Raw genomic sequence first — 22,347 nt, forward strand, 5'->3', positions numbered from 1 at the left:
GATCAAAAAGGGGGAAATGAGCACACCCAGTGCCTCTGCAGGAGAACTGCCTGCCCTGACTGAAACTGTAGGTGGACAGCTGCTGAATCTCCAGCTTTTCTGGAGTTGTTCATACAGGCTGTGCTTAAAGAGCAGTGGTTTGAAATGAAAATGTTTCTTACTTGCTGTGTTAGTTCATCCAGCATCTCTCTCCCTGTTCAGAGGTCATTTGCAGTACTTCCTTTTAAGTCACAATTAAGAATGGTTATTATATTCCAGCTAAAATTTGAGTTGAAACTGAGACAACTACGAAGCTTTAAATCTAATAACAATAATAACCTATTCCCCAGAAATACAAGTGGCTCTACAATCCAAGTGTATATATCACCATTAAAATGAGCAAAGATGACACGAGGATTAAGATACATTTTATATGAACTCATTGCCACACGCTGCAAGCTCTTAACAGCAGTTAAAGACGTAATATTTTCTAGGAGATAGTCTGAAATATTATGGCTTTGGTTTACATCTAATAAGTTTTCAGTAACACACCAGAAATTTACAGTGGACTGTTGTCACTACCAGTTATTTCTTACTGACATCACCATAATAACCAGCACCTCTTCTGCTAGGCAAAGAGCCATGCAAACTTCCGTAAGAATCCAAGAGTTAACACCCAAAACAACAACTGACAAACCATCAGGCCAAAACCAGACCTGATTTACAAATTCACATGGATTAAACCTAAGAAAACCAGCTGCCAGAAAACAAGTGGCATTTGGAAAACAGCACTTCTTGAATTGATTTGGTACCGAGCAAGTACTCAGAGAAGGACCTCTCTTTGCACTGGTATTTTCCTAACGATTTTCTTATTTTCTCAAGCTTCTGGAACTAATGGGTAAATCACAGCCATTTTGTATTGCTGCCATATAAGAAATCTCAGCAAGTTCCATGCTTTTATTGCTCTCTCATGTATTTCCCAAATAATTTATACTTCATGTTTAACTTCTTGCACATCGCCGCTGAAGTTTTACCCTTCTGACTGCCAAAATTAAAAAGAATTATGAAGGCCGTTAATTTTAAAGTATATGAATCCATATTACTTTTGTTTTCGTAGATGACTTGTTATTAAATATTTTAATTACATCCAACGTTTTTATTTTACATCACAGAAAACAAAATTGAATGAGAAAGATGGATGTAGTGGTAACAGTTCTAGGTTATGCATCAGTGTGGGAATACATCTATCAGTGTGGGAAAAAGCTGCCTTTATAAAGAGATGATGTTATTGTTACAATGAAAAAAATGAATTTCGAAACATTGGACACCGAACATCTCAGCATATTTTTTTCCTAAGCTATTACACAGCACATAAATTGATTTTATTTGGCAGCTGCTCAAACCAGTTGAATGTTTCAAGACTGATTATGTTCTCATTTGCACTAATTTGCTCTATTTATAGCAACAAATCCACTTCTGTTTACACCAGTGAGAGAAATATGAATTCGTTTTTCCCTTGGTATAAGTTGCTTGATTTGATTTTGAAAGACACTGTGGGTTGTCTTCTTGTTTTTATTGACTCATTGCTATCAACATCATTTTATCATAACGGTATCAATGATATTATTGCAAAGGAAAATGACAAGTGAAAGATTAGTGAGTTATTTAAAACTTCTTGTAGGATACCCGTTATACCTAAACCTATGGATTTTATTTTGGTAGCAGAATTTCTCTTTAAATAATAAAAGCTGTGAATGAGAGATAAAGCCATTGCCAGTAACCATTTACAACTAATATTAGAAGTCCCGGAAAGTAGTTGTGTGCAATCTTGTTAGCCTTTTTTTCCACTCATCACTACAGAAAAAGACTGTCTTGTTATGCGAATCTTCTGTTGTGAGAATGATATAGCATGACACCTCTCCTCGGAGGACAGACTGAGAGAGCTGGGGCTGTTCAGCCTGGAGAAGAGAAGGCTGAGAGGTGACATCAGAGCAGCCTGTCAGTATCCAAAGGGGAGCTACAGGAAAGAAGGGGATAGACTCTTTAGCAGGGTCTGTGGAGACAGAATAAGGGGGAAATGGCTTCGAGCTCAGGAGGGTAGATTCAGGTTGGATATAAGGGAATAATCTTACAGTGAGGGTGGAACAGTTTGCCCAGTGATGTGAATGATGCTCCATCCCTGGAGACTTTCAAGGTGAGGCTGGATAAAGCCCTGGGCAGCCTGATGTAGCTGTGTTGTCCCTATGCACTGTTGGGGTGTTGGTCTAGATGGCCTTCAGAAGTCCCTTCCAACTCTAAGGATCCTACGGTTCTGTGAAAAGTTGCTCTTAATTTTCAGTTCTTCTCTTCCAGAAATTGCATTTGTTTGAATAGCCAGAAACTGGAACTAGTCACTGAAAGATGGATTTTGGATTGAAAAATAAAATCTTTCTGTGCGCCTTCCAAGGTCAAATTTTAACTTCAGTTAAAATAAGATATGGAGTAAAGAGAACTGAAGTAAAAATACAAATTTAAGTAAGGGGCATATCTCCAGGAATCTTCATATCAAGAAGCAGGTCTGCATTCAAATAATATTTAACTGGACTGGGGATTAGCAAACAAAAGAATTATTTGAGATGATCCCACACAAATGAATGATAACAAAGCCAAAACCTCGGCTTTAATGAGGTATGTAAATCTTATCATGTCTCTCAAAATTAGGGAGATTCTCGATTTGTCCTCATTTCTTTACACCTGAAATGATACAAGAGGATTTTAGCTATACCTGTGAAATTATGTGTACCAAATCAGCTATCGAGTTGGTAGCTGAGAAGAAAAATAAACACCTCAGCCTGAAGTGTTTACTTCATTTTTCTCTAGAGAAACAAGTGAGTCTAAAGAGTGCTGCCACATTGGAAAGGCTAGACTTCCTTACTGCAGCCTGGAAATACGTGTAGATATAAAATGTTCTAAAGCACTTACTGAAACAAAAATAATTTTAAAGTACTTTGAATTTTACAGACTCTCATTCTTTCTCCTGGAACAAGCTCTCTGGTACTTGATGAACCCACAAGCCAGTGATGAGAGAGAAGAAAGGACGTGTCTATTCATTTCTTCTTATCATGTAGATTCGATCAGTCTTTCTCCTTTCCTCCCTCTTACTCTTTCTTTGCTGACAGGCAAAAACAAAGTTGTTGTCACTCCTGAGCAGCCTTCTCACTGTCACACGTATCGACCAGAAGTTCGTATCCTCTTATGTCTAAGCAGTTGAGTTGCTCACCAGTGGGTTTTGAAACTGGTTTAAAAAAAAAAGAAAGGGAAAATGGTTTCTCTCTGATGGATATATCAGATCAGCATCAAGGAGTGGAGGTGAGGAGTCTTAGAGAGCTAAGTATGTGAAGTTGGGAATTGTTTTGTTATGTAACAGATTCCCACTGGGGGAAGGAGGAAAAGGACAACTGTGCTTAATTCCCTTCACAAAAAGAGAGGTGCATTAGGTATATGTTACCCTTTTAATCATAAAATTATTTAGATCAGTCAGGGATTTTTTAGCATTCAAGGGCTAAAAGTGCTAATTCACAGAATGTGGGTGTTTCCACTTGTGAGCTAAGCATCTTCACTAGCCTCATAAAAAGACTAAGGGTGGATCCTAGAGCTGTTGTTCCAAACTGATTGTGATGAGACACAAAATGTGACACCAGTCTTAATCACTATTAATTACATTTATGCCAGTAATACACACTATGAAGCTTGGTGGAGAACATGGCTCTTAGAACAGCCAAAGGCTTAAAGGCCAAGTTACAGTCATCTTTTCCATGAACGAGAGAGCTCCAACCAGGGAAAGCTTTTATGCACCGTTTGAGATTCTCCTGAAATAGCACTGGAAAAGCTCCAGGGAAGTCTGTAGAAATTACACAAGGGATTCATCAGTTTGACAAGCCTCAAGGTTTAACATGGCAAACACAAAGACAGCATCAACAAAAGTAAAAATCTATTTTCAAACAGGACTGTAGTAAGGAAAATATTGCCAGTCCCACGCCCTCCTCCCCCCCCCCCAAAAAATATATAAATATATATATCACATTTTGGATACTTATAGATGTCTTCCGATGCCAAGGCATTCACATTGACTTTGTCAAGGTTTTCTTCACAGTCACTATGGCAAGAAGCTTTCTTTAATTAAAGACTAATGCTCTCATGTTGTATCTAAACAAAGCAAATTTTATAGCCTGGAGCCATAGCAGTGACCCTAGGTGTGCCTGCCAAATGCATGCAGCTCGTTTCAGTCCCACAGCACACTGAAGTAGAAAGGAGAAACAGTGCAAAATAAAGTCATAATCCAGCATGGAGCTAGGCAGGCACAGAATTCCTGTGCAGGCCTTGGAACTAGGAAGTGCTCCTCTCAAGAGCACTGTTAAAACTGCTGCTTCTAATAACAGAAAATGAGGATATGAACTGGCAAGACCCGAATTATTTTCCTACGACATATTCATGAAGCCTTTGCTGTGCTCCATATCTGTGAAGTGCAGCTACTTTGTGGGAAAGCTAAAACCTTCCACTACATTTGGGCAAGTAATTCCAAATTTACCACTTTTTGCAACAACAAAATTTGATCAGATGACTCAACACATCCAGGAAAACTGAAAAACAAAGGAGAATTAAAAGGAACAAATGTAACTTTAGGTTGTATCAGTTCAAGTCCTGTATTCTTCCTATACTTAAGCAAAACTCCAGTCAACTGCACCAATGAATACAACCAGCTCAGGACTTCATTGGAAATGTTATGAGACACATTGAAACCTTCTGAAGAACTCCAAGCTATACAGCAAACCTTTAACTTAAATGATCTAACTGTCAGTTATTGTAGTATTCCAGAGAGAAAGAAGCAGGGGAAAAAAAAATAATCAACTCTCTCAGTTTTCTTCCCTGGGGTGCAGTTATATGGCTTTTATTAACCACATGGTAACTCAGATCTGTTGTTGTTAAGTTTGGTGCATCATTAAGCAAGCTGTTAATGGAAATGGTTTCTTACAGTTTTCTATTTTGGAAGAGAAAGAGTTGTCTTGAAATTCATTAAAATGGATATTTAGCAAAAGCTCACTACAGATAACTAAAGTGTTGCTTATATGTGTCCAGATTCTGCAACTTCTCAATACAATGGCCAGTTAAAATGTTGCAGGTTATGCTCAGTTGGTCTACAAAATAGACTTGACAGCTACATTTGCAAATACAACTCAGCCTCTTGAATCACTAGCACTGTAAAATTCCACTTCCTAATACAGACTGATATTTTGTGGTGATATTTCTTTCTGCTTTCAAAGATTAATCAAAATCTAAGGAACATATAGAAACTATCAAGACAATAAGGAAATCTGCCTGATCACTACTACTCCTCTTAAAGCACTCTAAAACTCCAGTTTCTTTTCCTGAGGGCATCCATGAGCTACATGGACCAAGGGCTGCTATAATTCACCTTTACAAATGAGAATGACTTGCAAATGTCCAAGAGCTGTTTCAAATAATCCTTATGTGACTTCAACAAAACAGCCTAAGTAGGACAAACTGATGGCACTGTTCTAATACAACTGAGAAATAATAATGGTATCCATAACTGTCAACAGATTAAAATACAGTCTTTTAACTACCCACTGGAAAAAGTCACCGGGATATGGAAACAACCTCCTAGTTTGTTGAAGAATCACAAAAAACCATACTGTACAAAAAACCCATAATCAATTGGATCAATTAGATCGTCCTTTATGGGCTGTATGCAGTCACTAGTCTAACACTGTCTCTATTGCTCGTCCTGCATTTATGTCAATCCACTTACCTGAAGTAATAAAACTCTTACAAATTTCAATAAGTTCAGAATAAAGTTCCATTTCCTATGAAAACATGAGCTGAAAGGCATTTGTAGACATTGCTGCATTACGCATCACAGTACCTCTATTTACTACAGTAGCTCGAATTTTATTAAGCTTTTCCTGACTCCTCCAGAGGAAAAAGTGACACATAAAGGGCGGTAATATTTTCACCCTCCTGCTAATAAAACATCAGCAGATGCGTATCGAAGTAGGAACAATATGCTTGACTTTTGTGATGGTGAGCCAGTAACACATAAGCTGTGTTATGAAACAAATGAAACAGAACTTTTATTTAGAATGTCAACAACGTGAATAAAATGTTCCATGTACCAAGCATTAAGAGTCCAGTCCAACTTTCTCTGAAGTCAACAGGAAAATTCTAGTAACTAAATGTTATAAAACCCAGAAACATGGCACAAGTGTGGGAATGCCACTCGTAAGACACAGCTCTCTGTCTGACTTTGATTCTTACTGAATGAGAACAAAACTCTCTATGAGTTAATATTGTTAAAAATCAGAGCACTGAGCATTAAAACCTATTCACACATACCAACCAGCTGAGACTGCTTTCATCAGATTCCTGGTAGTTGGAACTGAGATGTAAATACACACTTGAAGATCTTCATCTCAGCACAGTACTTCAATAAAAGTGCTTTGGTTGTCAAAATAAAACTTATTCTAAGCAAGTTATCTTTACTGCTTTTTTTATCTTCTCCTTTTCTGCAAAACAGGCAGTTCTTCAGTACTCCACGCTGTTACCTCTCACATTCTCATCATTTATTGAAAATCTGCCTGAAGGCTGAATTCAGAAGAATGGCAGCAGTGCTGGTAAATAACTAGCCTCTCTTATTCAGCTGTTACAACTGCAGCATTGGCACAATCTAAATAGTTTATAGACCAAATCGAGAATCCCAGCTCTTCCAAAGGTGGGACTGAAAGCAGAGATACAAATGGCTCATGACCCAGTGGAGGATGTGTCTGAAGTGTGGCTGCTCACGGACAGGCACAATCAAAACTGGCTGCCTTATATTTCTGCTCCAAATAAATGCCAATAATATCCATCACTTAATCTGACTTCTGAATGTAAAATGTTTTGGGGATTTTTTTTTTACTGTTTTTTTTTTTTTTTCCCCCTCCACGTTATTCTATTTCTGAATCCAATAATACAAAATACATTATTCTTCTTTGCTCTGGAGAAAAGTCCTAAATGGCTCTAAAGTCCATCAGGGAATAACTGATGAGGAGTCCACATATTAAAGTCCACAGATACTGAAGAATTTCAGTTAGCTGGGACTACAGTGAATTATTCACATCCTTCTTTCTATCTTACTCTTCTCCTGAGAAATAAAACTCCACCAACACAAACAAAACACTCAAAACTCTGTTTCTTTTTTCCTGTTACTTTTTCTGCTGACAATCTATGAAGGTACCCATATAATTTCACAATTTCACCTATTTTTTCTCCCTGTGTTCCCCATATCCCCATTATCCCATATTCTCCTCTAAACCAATCTGCAATTTGACATTTCCAGGCAACGTGGATGATAGCAGTGGATGTGTAGTCTCAGGTGGATGGTTGGACTCGATGATCTTCAAGGTCTTTTCCAACAGAAATGATTATGTGATTCTAGCATTTTCTTCCCTTTCATTTCTATTCATCTTCCCTGCATTTTCCTTATCAGCTAAGTCAACTGTATCATTTCAGAGCTTCAAGACCTCAGCTGGGCCCAAGCAGCCTCCCTGGTTAAAGGTTGTTTTTTTCTCTCCTTCCAGTTATATACATGTGATACTGTCTGAATGCCTATTTTAGTGATGTTTCTGTAAATGCTTCTTATTGTACCTTGGTTACTTCATTTTCCTCTCCTGTCAGGATATTTATTTGCATTTTTAAACTACACTACCTGCTTATATTTTTTTTTCAGAGGATTAATTTCTATCAAGTTGTCTTAATTCAAGACTCCTTCTCATATGAAATCTGCAGTGAGAAGACTACCTAACATCTTTTTTGAGCTTCCCTTTATAAATGCAAAGTCAAAGAAACACACCTTAGTAAACACAAACTGGGACACTGCTACGAGCTGCCAATTTGCATTTGATCTTGTCATGCTCAAGCAAGATTCTCACATCCACTGAATTATTCAAATGTATCCATATGATATAAAAAACCCAGGTGCCCAGCACCAGAAAACCACTGAATTGAGACAGAATGAGCAAAGACAAAGAGAGACTCAGGAAAAAGAGAAGAAAAAGCAAACCTGAGAATAATAGATCCCCAAGCCTAAATAACAAATCTGAAAATGCAGATGCATTTTATGTGTAAAATGACTGAATTACTAATGGGAATATGAAATGCTGCATTAAATATAATTGCTAGGTTACAAAACGTCATGTATGTGGATAACATTTTGAAGGCTGCCCTCATTTTTCCCCAGGGAGCTGAGTTGTGGTCACTAATCATCAAACAAAAAGGAGGCACAGAGGGCAAAGTGCATGTTCTTGGCTCACACAGGACGAATCCCCCTGACTCAGGCTGGTGTCTGCATTTGCTCTGTGCAGCACACAGCAGTCACAACAGCAGGCCAAGCAGATTTACCAGGCACCATAAGCTTCCCTGCCCATGGTCAGTGCCTTTACCTTCCTTTCTGTATCTTGAAAGTTAAGTTTTCTTGCAGCCATCTGAGACAAAGTACATTTCTCCCTGGAGATCAACGAACACACTAAAATTAGGAATTTAGGATTTTCTACAGTATGCAAACAGTATCAGAATATTCAGTGACACGTAGCTAGCAAAGCAGCCATGACCAAGGTACTTTCTGATTGAAATGGAAGGTTTGCCCTTTCTAAAAAACGTATTCAGACTTTGTTAAATATGTTCTCCATATATTGGATATTAAATAAATAAATGTTACTACTCATTATTTTATTCAGCATGTAGTGAAAAGAAAAGGAAGCCTGAGTGCAGGGCAGTAAGTTGCACTCATGCAGGAATTTGTTTCATGGGAAATCTCAGGGAGGGCAATCTTTGCAAAAACAGCTGCCATCACACCTCCCATCTGCAACCTGCTTTCACCCCCAGAGGCATGACTGCCAGCTACTCAGCCTTTCCAGGGGAGAAAGAAATGATTCCACAGTTCCACATGGTAAGTTTGATCTGTATCCTTCACTCGATGCCAGGCTAAGCAATCAGTTATCTGTACGAGTGGATCTTATTCAGAGTGCTGTGAAGATCAAACTACAAACTCTGGGAGAAAGAGCAAAGAACAGATGCACTACAGGAGACTCCTTTTAATACCTTTGCAGAATTAGCTATAAAGTCATTTAAAATCAGACTCCATTCCACTTGAAAACACGTAAGAACTCATTCAAAAATTTAAAGATATGATCGGTTTTTCACATATATTGTAGATTCCCTTATCTGAATATATTATCATTTTGGATAACAAGCTATTCATCCTTTTTGGAGTGGATAAAGTTGAACAAATGGCTGCTCAAATTCAGAATAACATCTTTCTAGAAAACCTAGATAAAATGAAATAAATTAAGGAGCATTCAATCATTAGATCTCAGATTTCATTTGTATTATTTTTAATATCCACTTTCTGCCACTGCTAGTTTTTACTACTTTTCTGTATTTCTACCCATGACTCATGGTTGTTTGCAAACCTGAAGCACTTCCTTTTAAATGTTTGTCTTCTGGAGATCAGTCATACACTATGACTACAGAGACTGACAATGTCTTCAGCAAAATGTCACTTCCCTTCAGAAACATGGGGTTTTATTCTGCACTCTCTTATCTTTTTGTTATTCCCCTTAGTTGGACAAAGTTAGTCTTCGTTCTCATCAGCCTCGATGAAGAATCAATTCAATAATTTCAATGCTTGGTGATGAACATCACTTGGGAACAATGGATTGCAGACTATTTGCATGTGATATAGTAATGGTATGTTGTCAGCAAATGCTATTTTAAGGGAACTTGCAACTCCTGCAACAGAAATGTGTTCTTTGACTGAAAAACAGAAAGTATCAGGCCGCAGGAGTAACATAAAGAACAAAAATAGTTTTATATTTTTTATTTTTCTATTTTAAAAGGAGAAGCAAACTTCTAAGCATGGGTTAAATGTGTGCACCAACTGCTCTGAACATGTGCATATTTGTCTCGTAAATCAAAACACAGTTTTCTATGTTGGTTTTTTTTCCCTTGCTTTGATACTGAGCCAGTGACTTCCTGCGTTGCTGTGATGTCCAGCAAAAAGCCTGCTGGGATATCACAGCTATTAAAGAGTGAGCCCACACAGAGTGGCACGTGTCACTGCCACCATGTGAAGTGATCTGGATGGCTTCAAAAAGGTACATTTTTATCACACTGCCCATGTGGCTTCTTTGGCTGTAGACGTGGTGGTCAGGCTGGGTACATGAATACTTGAGTGTGAGAAGAAATAGAACTCTATGAAAACCAAGCCCAGAACACACCTTTCCTTTAGGTCCTCCTTATACTAGCAGAGTACAGATGCACCTGCCTGATATACTGCATCCTATTTGTTGTTGTTGTTGTATTCCTAAAAATACAGAACTGTCCTCATAATTTTACTTAGCAGCTTAAGTAATAACTTCTCTGAGACTATAAAAGAGGTTTTGCTTCATGACAACCTGACTAAAATGTAAGCTTTTTCTGTTTATTTCAGCTTAATTACTTGATGGCCAAGAACTTGATAGTCTATAATGAGAGTGAATGGACTTCCAGTCTGAGATCAAATGTTAGGTCTAATAGGTGGTAATTTGAACTGAATATCAGATGGGACCAGCAGATGGGAGTTTAACATTAATTTATCTTATGGTTGCAGTCATAAAGCAAATTTAGAAACAAGTGCTCTTTTAGCTCATAATTCACTAAAAACAAGTGGAAAAAAAACCCCACAGCTTCTGAGTCCATTCATCTCAGCAATGCTTACAATTAGACTTAGGCTACTGCCTAGAAATTTCATGTGATCTGCTTAGGAGAGGTGCTGATTCTACAAAAGACAGGCACTGGAACACAGAGCAAAGTTTTCCAGGCTGGGAAGTCCATTTAACTCACCATAACTGGATGTGAGCATTGTCACTAACCATTAATTTCTCTTCAAGTAATTCTTACTCGTTCTTTACCAGTCCAAGGAGAAGGATAGTCTGAGCATATCTGGGCTTCTTTCCTACTGTTCAATCTTACTAGCTGTGAACTATTTTGCAGTAGCCATTAAGCACTATTCAGTAGTGAGTCCAGAAAGCAGCTCCTACGGTGAACTTGTGGCTGCATTATCTGAATGCTGGGTATCTGAAAACCAGAAAGCAAAAGGTAATTTGGATGTCTGTCCCACAGACAAGAGAAGAAACAATAAATATGACAGAGTAAAGGAGCAACAGTGAGAATATGAGAGCCATGGAAGACAAGAGAAGAAAAAAACACATCTGAGGGGCTAAGGGAATGGCATCACAGCATGTCTGTTGAGGTGTGGATCTTCTGTGGCTGCAGATACCTACTGATCAGAAGACACCAACAGTCAAAATGGTGAAAAAGGAAGAGAGGGCAGAGGAAGGTAGACAGAGAGACTCTTGAGGATGGGGACAGTGGAACACGGGCAAAAAGAGGGGGGAATGTTAAACAGGCAAAAGAATTCAAGGCAGGCAAAATTACAGGTAATGGGAAAGAAATCAAACTGACGTGGGTTAAAACAAAATATGGAAGGAAAAAAAGTATCTTTAGGAAGGAAAGACTGGGAAGGGGAAGAGGGCGAGGTGCTCTGTCAGTGAGAGAGCCGTGGGAATACGTGGAGCTCTGCCTAAGGATGGATATAAACCAGCTGAGAGTTTTCAGGCAGGGATTTGATTAGAATTAGTTTCCAGTGCAGACTATCTTGGGCAACATTGCAGTAGGTATCTGCCAAAGACTTCCTTATCATTAAGAATTAGTAGATGAGGTGTTCTTAATGCAACTAATAGTCCATGTGAATACCTATAAGCTCTCCAGAGGCTCTGGGTGTGTAGTTTTGCTACCAGAGTATGCTGAAACTTCCATTTTTGTCAGCAGCAGTGGTTACATTCAAGTTATAAAAAAGAATGCTTGTCAGTCAATAAATATGCCTCTATTTTACCCAGTATTCAGGCACACTAAAGGGAATCTCAGAACTGATCCTAATGGTCCAGTTCTGATCCTCAGAACCTCAGAGCCTAATGGGAATCTTTCAACTGGTTCCAGAAAGAGATGACTAATAAATACTGCACCAAAGATGCACAAGGCAAGCTCACTGTGCAATATTCTCATAACTGACATTTTACAAATTACAAGGGGCCATGAGACATGCACTGACCTTAACAACAGATTCATGCACGTAACCATTACGTAGCATCACCTTTCATGACCAGAATCCAACTAGGTCTGACTCTGCCCCACATTTGTAATGTTTCAGAAGACTGACTCCACCCATGATTCCAACATCAACTGGAACACCTGATCAAGGTCAGCCAAAAGACTGATACATGTGTTAAGAACAGAAACACCACTGGACTCCTGCCTACCACGATGTCAGAATACTTGCTACCTTATAACAGAACAGATGTCCTGCTAAAAGAGGACAAAACCACAAAGTAATGTTATTATCTAATTATTAATACTATCATGAGATCAAGACAAACACTTTTGATAGCTTCTCTCATAGATTGTCCTGCATTATGTGGAGGAAAAGTAATGAACCTTTTTGCAAGGACAGACCAAGCTCGTGTATCAGAGAGGAAAGGCAGCACAGCACAGGTGTCATTTCTTACATTTTTTTCTTTATTAAAATAAAGTACTTTTAAGGCTCTGGGTGGTTCCACGTAAATGCTTGCAGAGAGGACAGATTCCAAGAAGCAAAATAACATATTTTCAGTAATTCAAAGCCACGAGGCAGAATGATTTTCCTAAATAACAGTGTGGAAAAGACAAGTGGTAGATGCTATGACAAGCTGACAGGGATCCAGGTAGATGCACATAAATGTGACTGGGACTGCTGAAAACCTGAAGCTCAAGTAACATACCAACAATTCTGACAGGGAAGTCTGCCCTCATCAATCTCTGCCCATCATTACTCACTCTGACCCATACATGTTGAGAGGATAGCACCTGCTAGCTGTCTCCATTACTTTCAGACACTGACTTGCTCTGCATGGAGTATCAGTTAGGCATAATGAAGGAAATGAATAGAAGAAATGTGAGGAAGGTAAGGAAGAGGCAAAAGGGAACACATTGATTTGCACTGACATGGGAATTAGTCAGATGAGGGGGAAGACTGAAATGACTTCTGGAAGATTCCATTTTAGAATGTGTCTTGCCTTAATGTTTTCATTCATGATGTGGGCAGAAACTGAAGTTTGCTGATGAAGATGGGAAGCAGCACCAGCCAAGATAAGAACTAACACGGAAAAACAAGCTCATCTCAATATACAGTGCTTTCCTCAAAAGCAAACAGGACAGGCATCCCTAATCATTTTTTTAACAAACCATTTTTTGAAGATGAAAAATGTAAAAGTGAATACACATCAAAGTAGGTTCCAAAGAGAAAGAGACTCCTTTAGACATACAAAGCAGTGCAGAATTTGCAATATATATAGAAGTATGGAATTCTATGGTAATTTTCAGTCATGGTATCATTGTAAAATCATTCACTAACCAAGCCTGTCTTGGAGGGCATTTATCTGACTTCTGGGCCATAGCTCCAATTTATTACATTTATTACTTGCTTTTACCTCATTCAGTTAACAGAGTGGTCTTTAAGTAGGTTTTAAACCTGATACAACCTTCCATTCAGACACCCAACACTCTAATATTCTGGCCTAAATCTGTACTGAAATGCTATTTTAAGGCTGGGATACTCTCATCTCACAGATTCTTTTTTGTCCTCCAAGAAGTATTTGAAGCATTGCACAAAACTAACTCTAAACTGATCTTAAGCTAGAGGCCAAGCAGCAGGAGCCCAACCCTTCGGTCAGTGAAGGTAAGTGTTAAATTTCCATTTCATTCTGTAACTACACAGGGATTTTACAGAAACTTTGGGCACTCAACCTGTGCTCTTTAGGGAGACAAAAACTTTCACACGTGGGCCCTGGTCCTCAAAAGAAAGAAGTCTTGGCTGAGTTTGTGGTGGTAGCACTACTTCACATCCAGCTTTCACACAGCTTTTTTCACAGATCAGATTCCTGTTTTCACCAAGTTGATATCTGCTTAAAGGAATTTTATTTAAGGGGGCTCACAGAGAATGAACCTCTTGACTAGATCCACTGATGTGCCTCATGCATGCAAGTATTGGACCAAAATTGCAAATAAACTTTAGCTTCCTTATTCAGTCTGTGAAGTCTTGAAAGCTTCCATACACCTACATTTTCAGTATTTTAATTCTAAAACACTACATTAAGAACAGATTTACCACGTAAAAGAGCTGCAGCTCCTGCTTGAGCCCATTTACACTGCACAGATTGATGTGTTCTCAGTGTCATATGACAGAAGATACGTTGTGCTGTTCAATGGCACCCTTATTCACATCCTAACTGCACCCAGGCCTGATGTATAGCAGTACTGTGTGAACAGATTGCTTTCGTGACAGTTTTGAAACTAAGGAGAAGCCAGTTTGAACTGCAATTTTATTTTCAACCATTCTACAAGTGATGCCTACAGTCTGTGACACAACTGACTCCAACACGGTGCTGATCACACCTCTGCTAAAGTGTCAGTGTAAATAAGCAGACAGTTCTGAATGGTTACCTCATATAAACCACGTGGCTTTAAAGGGCAATTCACGGCCACGGAGAAGTTTAGAGTCCTAAAAGTGAGTTGGCAAACAATCGAGCCACTTCTTTTCAGTCCTCATCTTCTTTCTCAAGTGGTAACTGCATAAAAACATGTCAAATTTAACAAACTGCCCCAAAAAATACATCAAGGACAACTTAAATTCTGGGCTTCTAAATAACCAGAATGGTACTACCCAAACTCTATAAGCTTTCCACTATTTAACAAATACAGCTGAACTAATCTTTTAACATTTCCAAATACAAGCACATGATTATTTTAGCCCTTTGCATTTGCACTGTGAAATACTCAACTTAAACAAGACTGATGACACATCCCTTTGACACAGGACCATACTTAAGCACTGTAGTTTGCACTTCTGTTATGTGCACCCAGTGTAATGCAGTAATGCACAGATACTCACACTAACAGGAAGGAACAAGGTCATGATAATTACTGCAAAAATGCAGACAATGAGGAATGGGGAAGAACTTGGAGCTAAACTTCCCTCCAGAACAACATTTTCTTCAAATAAAATAATGACACTAATTAGTATTGTGATAAAAGACTGATTTAAGAATTACTGATAATTACTTGTTCATCAGAGATGCTGCTGGATCATACAGTACTTCATCTGCTCTAAAAAAAAATGAAACTTCAAGAGGTTAGTGTCTTTTTTGGTTTATAGAAATTTAACTACTCATCTCATATTCCCATTATCAGCCATGTGATTGAATCACCATGATTTACTCTAAAGGAAAAAAAAAAAAATAGCAATTCCTATAATGATTACAATTCTGAAGGTCTCTCAGGACAACAGCTGTGTCTTGTGGACATTTTCAGTTTTGTCTCATACCACAGAAAAATACTTGTATATAACACTGTGCATGTAGTTGCTAATGTGATCACTGTGCAGTCAACTGTGTGTTTTATAACTGCACACACACCAACAGTAGGTTGATGAGCTCTATAACTGTATTCAAGCATACGTACACACATTCATAACAAACCTCCTGTCTACTTCAAATTATATTTCTGTTGGCTTAGCTGTCTCATTCTGGATGATGATTATTTTTTTTTAATGAATGATGTCAACTCAGAAAGTATTTTACACACACTGTTGACTAAACAGTTATGAAGACACAGATTTGGGGTCAGAAAGAAGGAAAATGGCTTTGCCACACTGCAAAGCTATTATGTTGATGGTGAATGTGAAACAAGAAACTGCAAAATTGAGCAGTGGGTTGTAAGAACACACAGATGAAGGTTTATTTACCCAATTTTCTTATTCCTCTAGCAATTGCTATCAGCTATCACGTAACTGGCTGAGTTTGGAGCCCACTTTTCACAGGAGTTTTAAGAAGATCCTTTGCTGCACATCCAGCTCTCCCATCTGAAATGCAAATCTGGATCTTTATGTTTACCTTTTTTTTTTTTTTCTGACATACATAGGAAATAATACACTGCAGGCTTCTCAGCTCTTTCACTTTCCTTTGGATTCTTGGTTATCAGCCCAATGGGTGCTTCTATCAGAATCTGACCCACATCAGAAAATACTTTTATCATATTAAAAAGGCTGCATAGTATGAAGAGGGCTAAACTGAGAATTGTAAAAAAGTAACTTTTTTATTTAGGAAACCAACCTCATTGCTCCAGTCCTTGTCTTTGAGGTGTGCGTGGGGGGGGGTAGGGGGGGGAAGAAACAAATAAAATAACCAATCTTTGATCTTTTCTTTAACAAGATCTACATAGCAGATGCTCTCCCACGACGTTTCTGAAATGTCACAATTATAAATAGCCACAATGTTTGACAAAAATCTGTAGCCTATTTCCTCCAATGGCTTAATCTTACCTGCTCAGCTGAAAGTCACAGGAGTCTCCACATAACAGAACTTGCTACGGTGTTGTAAAGCTACAGCTGCCAACATTTTTTCTGAGCCAATTACGATGAGTTCTGGTCATAACATTGCATTTGCATACAATGAAGTACAGATATAATATAGTTAGTAACTATAATAATTACTAACATTTGCAAGACAGAGGCTTTGACTATTTTTTGCCGTATCATGTGAAAACTGCTTAAGGTTCTTATTGTGCTGATCATTAAGTTGAGGCTTATAAAGCTGATATGCTACAATGTGCAGGTAATGAAAGGCAGTTTCAGTGTATTTATGAGTATCTCTCATCCCTTAAAAGCTGTGTTTGTGAATTGTGAAAAGTAATACATCCCAGTACAGACAAACCTTAACTTTTCTGAACAGCAAAGAGCAAAGCTACTGAAGTCAAAATCCTATTGTGAATGAAGCATTCACCAGCTTCTGGCCCATTAACCTCTTTTTAAACCTCATTGTTGATACTAAAGCTGTCTAAATTGCTCATATATCCTTACATATCAGAACAAAAATTGCAGGCTCTAGAGAAATGAAGTTGAGAAATAATGTTGGCTCCTCAAGGTTGAGGAAGCATGTCATTTTCTTCCTGTGGTGTGAATGACTGCAGTTTCCCAGTGATGTCTGCTCTAGGTTACTGCACTAAGGTCACCTGGTGTGAAAGGGGTGGTGAGCCCAAGGCTTCAGTAGGTCTGCATCAAAGGCAAAGGCCAGACACTACCTCCTCCCACTGTCATCCTGGTGAAAATAGGGTTGTTTCCTGCTACTGGGTGTAAGCTTGCCTTAGGCAGTACTTTCTATCTTTCAGTATGCCTTAAAAAGCCCATGGGGATGGGCTTTTTTTTTTCTACCTTGGCACTTGTTGATGGTAGCTCACCATATCAAGACATGAACAGGAAGTGGGATGACTTAAAACAGAGTTGGATGCATTGCCAGTGTTGCAACATGGTAATCACAGGCAAGCATCAAACTTGCCTGGTTCCAGAACTAGAAACAGCAGAGCTGTGTCAGCACTGTGCTGCACTTGAATTGATTAAGCTTATAGCTGGAAAGCTAAAGTGTTTGGGAGTGAACTGTGCTGATGCTACATATCTGTTAGCTGGGAATGGCACAGTAGAACACCAGGTTCTGCACTGCTTTCCGGAGATGTTTCAGTCTGTTGTGTTGTTGTGTTGGAAGCCATATGGAAAGGAAACCTCCAAGCAGGTCTGAGAGTAGTGCTTTAAATATGAACACAAGTCCAAAGCCAAAATTAGACTTCAGTGCTGTTTTAGCCTATGCTAAATCTAGCTTTTGTTCCTTTTAATCTCTACTGCTTACGACTAAATATAATTGGATTGCTCTCCCTTAAGCATTCACTAAATCTGAGGACTGAGCATGGTAAGCTTTTGCTGACAAGATGATAGCTGCATAGTTTGTGAGTGGGAAGTGTATCTGTGGGAAAGGCACCAAGCTGGTCTGAAACTCAGTCAGGTCAACACTGAAGGCACCATCAATCTCAAGGAGGCAGTGATAGATGAGGCAATCTGCCCAGTCAGCCTGTTGAGGTTTGTGTAGGTGGGATCCTCGATATCCAGCTTGCAGTTGCAGATGTTAAAGATGGCCTCGTTGTCCACCATGAAGGAGCAGTCAGTGTTCCAGAGAGGTGTGGGTGCTGAGGATGAAGTTGTAGGGCGGGGTTGGGTTCAAAGAGAACTCCAGCTTGGATTTCTGGCCGTACTCCAAAGAGAGCTGCTCCATAAGGCATGAAGTGAACCTCAAGCCTTTACCTCCTCAAAGTTGTGAAAGGTTGGGGAACTCTTGGAGCCTCCACTTGTCAGCCATTTTACAAGCCCCGTCAACAACAGAATTGCTGACCTCCTCACCCATAGTGTGGTTGTCCCAAGAATAGTTAGTAGAAGCATCTTCTTTGCCATGGATGAGATGCTCCAGGTGGAAGAGTGAGTAATAGGTCCCAGTCCTGATCTCATCAATGAAGATTTAACTTCCTGGGATAATACATTTAGCTGGACTGAGCCTGATGACAGTGCTGAATATACACTGCTGTGCTTCACAGTAAACCAGGTAACTTATAATAATCAATTTGTCAGCTATAAATCTTAACTGCATTTGCTTAATTGCAAATGATCTTGCTTGAATTATAGTTCTGTACAATCACAGGACTACAAAGGAAATTAGTAGGACAGATGGTAGGGGTCAAATTGCACACTTATGTAATCAGAATGGTTTTCCTATACTCAATTCAGAGCAAAAAGGGAGGCAGGTTTGGGGTTGCAGTAAAACCCTACTGCCGACTTAAAAACCATAGTCTACTGCTAGATACCTGATCTAAATAAACAGTGGTTCAAAATGCTGGATTACAACAGTACCAAGCTGTGAGGTTTACATTCCTGTCAAGAGTTGTTATTTTAAGGCTCTCTGAGTTGATGCCAAAATAATGTTAATCACTACACTAAAAGGTATATGTGATTCCAAGCCCTTCTCAACCATCTACTTATATCCTCATCCATGTTCTATTCCAGACATTCCCAATACAAAGCAACACGAAGCCTCTAGGATTTCTCAGGAAATAGATGGCCTGCAACATCCTTACGAATTTTATTCCACTGACAAGACTTTTTTTCTCCTCCCACCGTGTTTTCTTCTCATTCATCCTGATGTATACAGCCTACCTCACAGAACTGCAAGGAGAGCTGGCAGCAACCCAGCCCAACCTAGCAGCCCAGTCAGCAGAGAGGTGGTGACTCAGCAGAGGCTTTGCAGAGGTCTTTGCAGTCTGCTGCAGCACTGCTCACTCACAACCTTCCCGGAGGCAGATCCCTCATCCTTGACACTGACTGTGTACACCACAGTTCTTGCTCATCCTTGGTTTTTTATGGGAGGGAGGACACGTTCTCCTCTGAACTTGAAAACATGGAGCTGTCGTACAGAAGCTAATAATGCTAGGACCAGTGGCTCTGTGTGACCTAAGGATTATTTAAGGCATACATGTCCAACCCACTAGTTATACAGTTTTGTTGCCCTCTTTTTTTTTTTTTTTTTAATAATAAGAAAAAAAACCATAAAAGGTTTGTTACTTACACACACCGACTATATTATATTTTTATACACAGCTCAGGTAGGCCAACAGGTTGCATGCCCATGATTTAAGGCTTAACTTGCTAATTCTGTGAAGTAACTCATTAAGAACCAGACTTTCACTCAAACTGTACTGTTAAAAACTAATTAAAAATAGCATAATTTCACAGTATGTCCATACAGCCACACAAAACAGACAAACAAAAATCCAACATACTTGGTACATATGCTGAGACTGCGTAGAGTAAGACTAGGTTATCCGAAGCTAAGAAGCAGCTTTTCTCCCAAAGGAGCTGCACTGAATGGTGTACAAGGACACATGGCCTGGCCAGGAATGGATTAAGATACTTCTTTGTCTTTTTTTTTTTAATGATAAGAATTTTAATGGCTCCCTCTTGTGGCAAGTGAAGCACAGTAGCATGTTCCTCTGCAACAGAATTTGTATATTTATATTGCATGGTCTAATCATCAGTACATTGTGGAGACCAACGAGAAGACTGTGCACACCTATCCCTTACTGCTTAGGTACCCTGTAAATTATCTAAAAATACGCTTGAATGTAAACAAAAGGGTGGGGAAAAATAGATGAATTCTATGTGTCACACAATTAAATGGGTAATGCAGAGCAGATTATATCACGCCTTGCAGGAAACTCAGCTCTCAGGACTCTGGAACACCTGAGCACAGACTATCTGACAGCAAAGACGTAAGAGTCCGTTCATCAGTAGGAAGGAGAAGGCTCTAACATACTTCATTGTATATTCTGCTTTAGTTGCTTATGTTTTGTGAAAAGTCTTTTATGTTACAGCCTTACAAGTTGTTAACAGAAGGAATGCCAAAATAACTAGCAATATCAAGTTATACATGTTTTCCAAGTCCGTGACTTTAGAAATCAGAACAAATTATTTGGAGGTAGATACAGATTGAATTATTGCTTGTTTACAGGGAGAAAAAAATACAACGGTGTTCTGAATGATCATTTAGTATTTTAAACGTTTTTTTCTGCTGTTGTTTTCTTTGGGGAGAGGACCTACATGGTGTAACTGTGGGATCCCACAAGCTCTCTATCTCTAAAATTCAAAGAAGAACTGATGAGGATAAAGACTTTACAGAGGAGTAACTGCAAGAGTTTATTAAACCTTAAGTTCAGAAGAGTTGTTGTGAAAACATCTTCTTAGCTACTGCCTGAGAGTAGATACCTCTGACCTCAGAAATGCTCTTTCTATCAATCCAGTCATTCAGAGATAGATTTCTGAACATACCACCAAGACGTTCTCAGCTGAACCAAGCTAACTGCCTCACAGCTAAAGCCTGATGGGGTAGGATCAGGCAACTGAGCCCATTTCTCCTGAGGTACTCATTCCAAAATTGTTTGTAACATTTATATAAAATGCATGAGTTACACCACACATATATACGTCTATAAATGTATACATCCACAGACAACATGAGTTCTCATTTTAAATATGACCAAACACTGTTACTCTTACTCAATAATCTAGTGGCTGCAGCACCTGCCTGGAAAGCATGAGATGATTTCTTACCTTTTCTCCTGGATACTGTGCCTTTCTTTCCTGCGGTATCTCTGCAGACTACTCTGGAAGAGAGATGCTCTCAGGCTTTTATAGCTTCTGCGGAGAAAAGAATGAAAAACAAAGTGATCTACAACGTTCACAAGAGCTGCATCTGTACTACAGAGGAAACAGCCCTCCCAGTCAGGCTTGTGAGGCCTCTCGCTATTAACACTATAAAATGCCCAACTACCAATCCAGGTGATAAGCATTTTTTTCTGGTATAGTTTTGCCTTGTGAGGTATTGGCATACTTCAAACGTGCCCATCACAAGTTCACTTTACACCTGTGTTACATCTCACTCAGTGCTGGAATGCAAAATATTCTAAGAGGCAAAACACCTAACTGAGGTTGTGAAAAGGTCCTACCTTCTCCTCGACTCAAAATGCGGAAGCTCTCACGATGACTTCCTTCACTTCTTTTGCAGCAGAAGACTAACACAGCAGGAACACACACTTCAGACTATGGGCTGTTTGAGCTACCCTTCCTACGTCGCTCTTGTGTTCAGCTTAGAAGTGTTTTACTTGTAAAACTGAGGATGGTTATTTGGAACTTCATTTTAGTAAAAACGGATGAGGAGGCTTGAAAAGTATCCGCAAAACTGTAGGTTTGGAGGTGTGGTAAATTAAGGAATTGAGTCCTTAAGGCTGTGTCCTGAAGTAGCTATTCTGAATGGCACAGAATCTCAGCCTGGCCAGTCACGTGTTAAGAAGTTTTTCCTTGGTTCTTCAAAATTCTTTGCTTTTTAAATATCTAACGAATAACAGCTAACTCCTTAGCTGACTTCACTTTGCAATCACGGAAAGCAAATCCTGAAACAGTAACGGATGGCAGAAGTTAGCAGTCGTTAGATTTAACACCGAAATGGGAAATACAGACATCTCTGGCGCCACTGCATCATTCCAGTGCTTGAGGTTAGAACACGGTTGAGCGAAGCTATCTAACGGATAGCGACGTGAGGGGATATGGAGCTTTGTTCTCCTGAGAACCAAGACCCAGGTCACCTCCACCAAGCTGCTGGGGAAGCCATTCCTCCAGGTGCCATTCACCCAGCTTCCAGCACACCTCAGGTCTGCTATGCTGCAGACTGCAGTGACAGCTAAATCAGCAGCACCCTGCGTCTAACCGCCTTCCCGCGCCCTTCAGTTCCCGCCCAAGGCGGAGCGCGAGGAGCGGGGCGCGGCCGGTCGGGGGGG

The 22,347-nt window shown here is 39.4% G+C and overlaps 1 long non-coding RNA gene and 1 pseudogene across 2 annotated transcripts; both read right to left on the bottom strand.

The window, feature by feature from the left end:
• Positions 1-1,112: 1,112 nt before the first annotated feature.
• On the bottom strand, positions 1,113-22,303 carry LOC146544399 (uncharacterized). Of its 2 annotated transcripts, none has more exons than XR_014882816.1 (3): positions 21,520-22,303; positions 21,125-21,211; positions 1,113-3,253 (listed from the first exon to the last, which is right to left on the bottom strand). It is a non-coding gene; the product is annotated as an uncharacterized LOC146544399 (long non-coding RNA). The 2 variants fall into 2 exon arrangements; XR_014882815.1 differs by lacking the exon at positions 1,113-3,253 and adding an exon at positions 13,677-14,714.
• Positions 15,662-18,482, bottom strand: LOC100540167 (tubulin alpha-1A chain pseudogene; annotated as a pseudogene).
• Positions 22,304-22,347: the final 44 nt, after the last annotated feature.

Source organism: Meleagris gallopavo, chromosome 4, assembly GCF_905368555.1.
Source record: "Meleagris gallopavo chromosome 4, MGAL_WU_HG_1.1, whole genome shotgun sequence".
In the NCBI taxonomy this organism is placed as follows: Eukaryota; Metazoa; Chordata; class Aves; order Galliformes; family Phasianidae; genus Meleagris; species Meleagris gallopavo.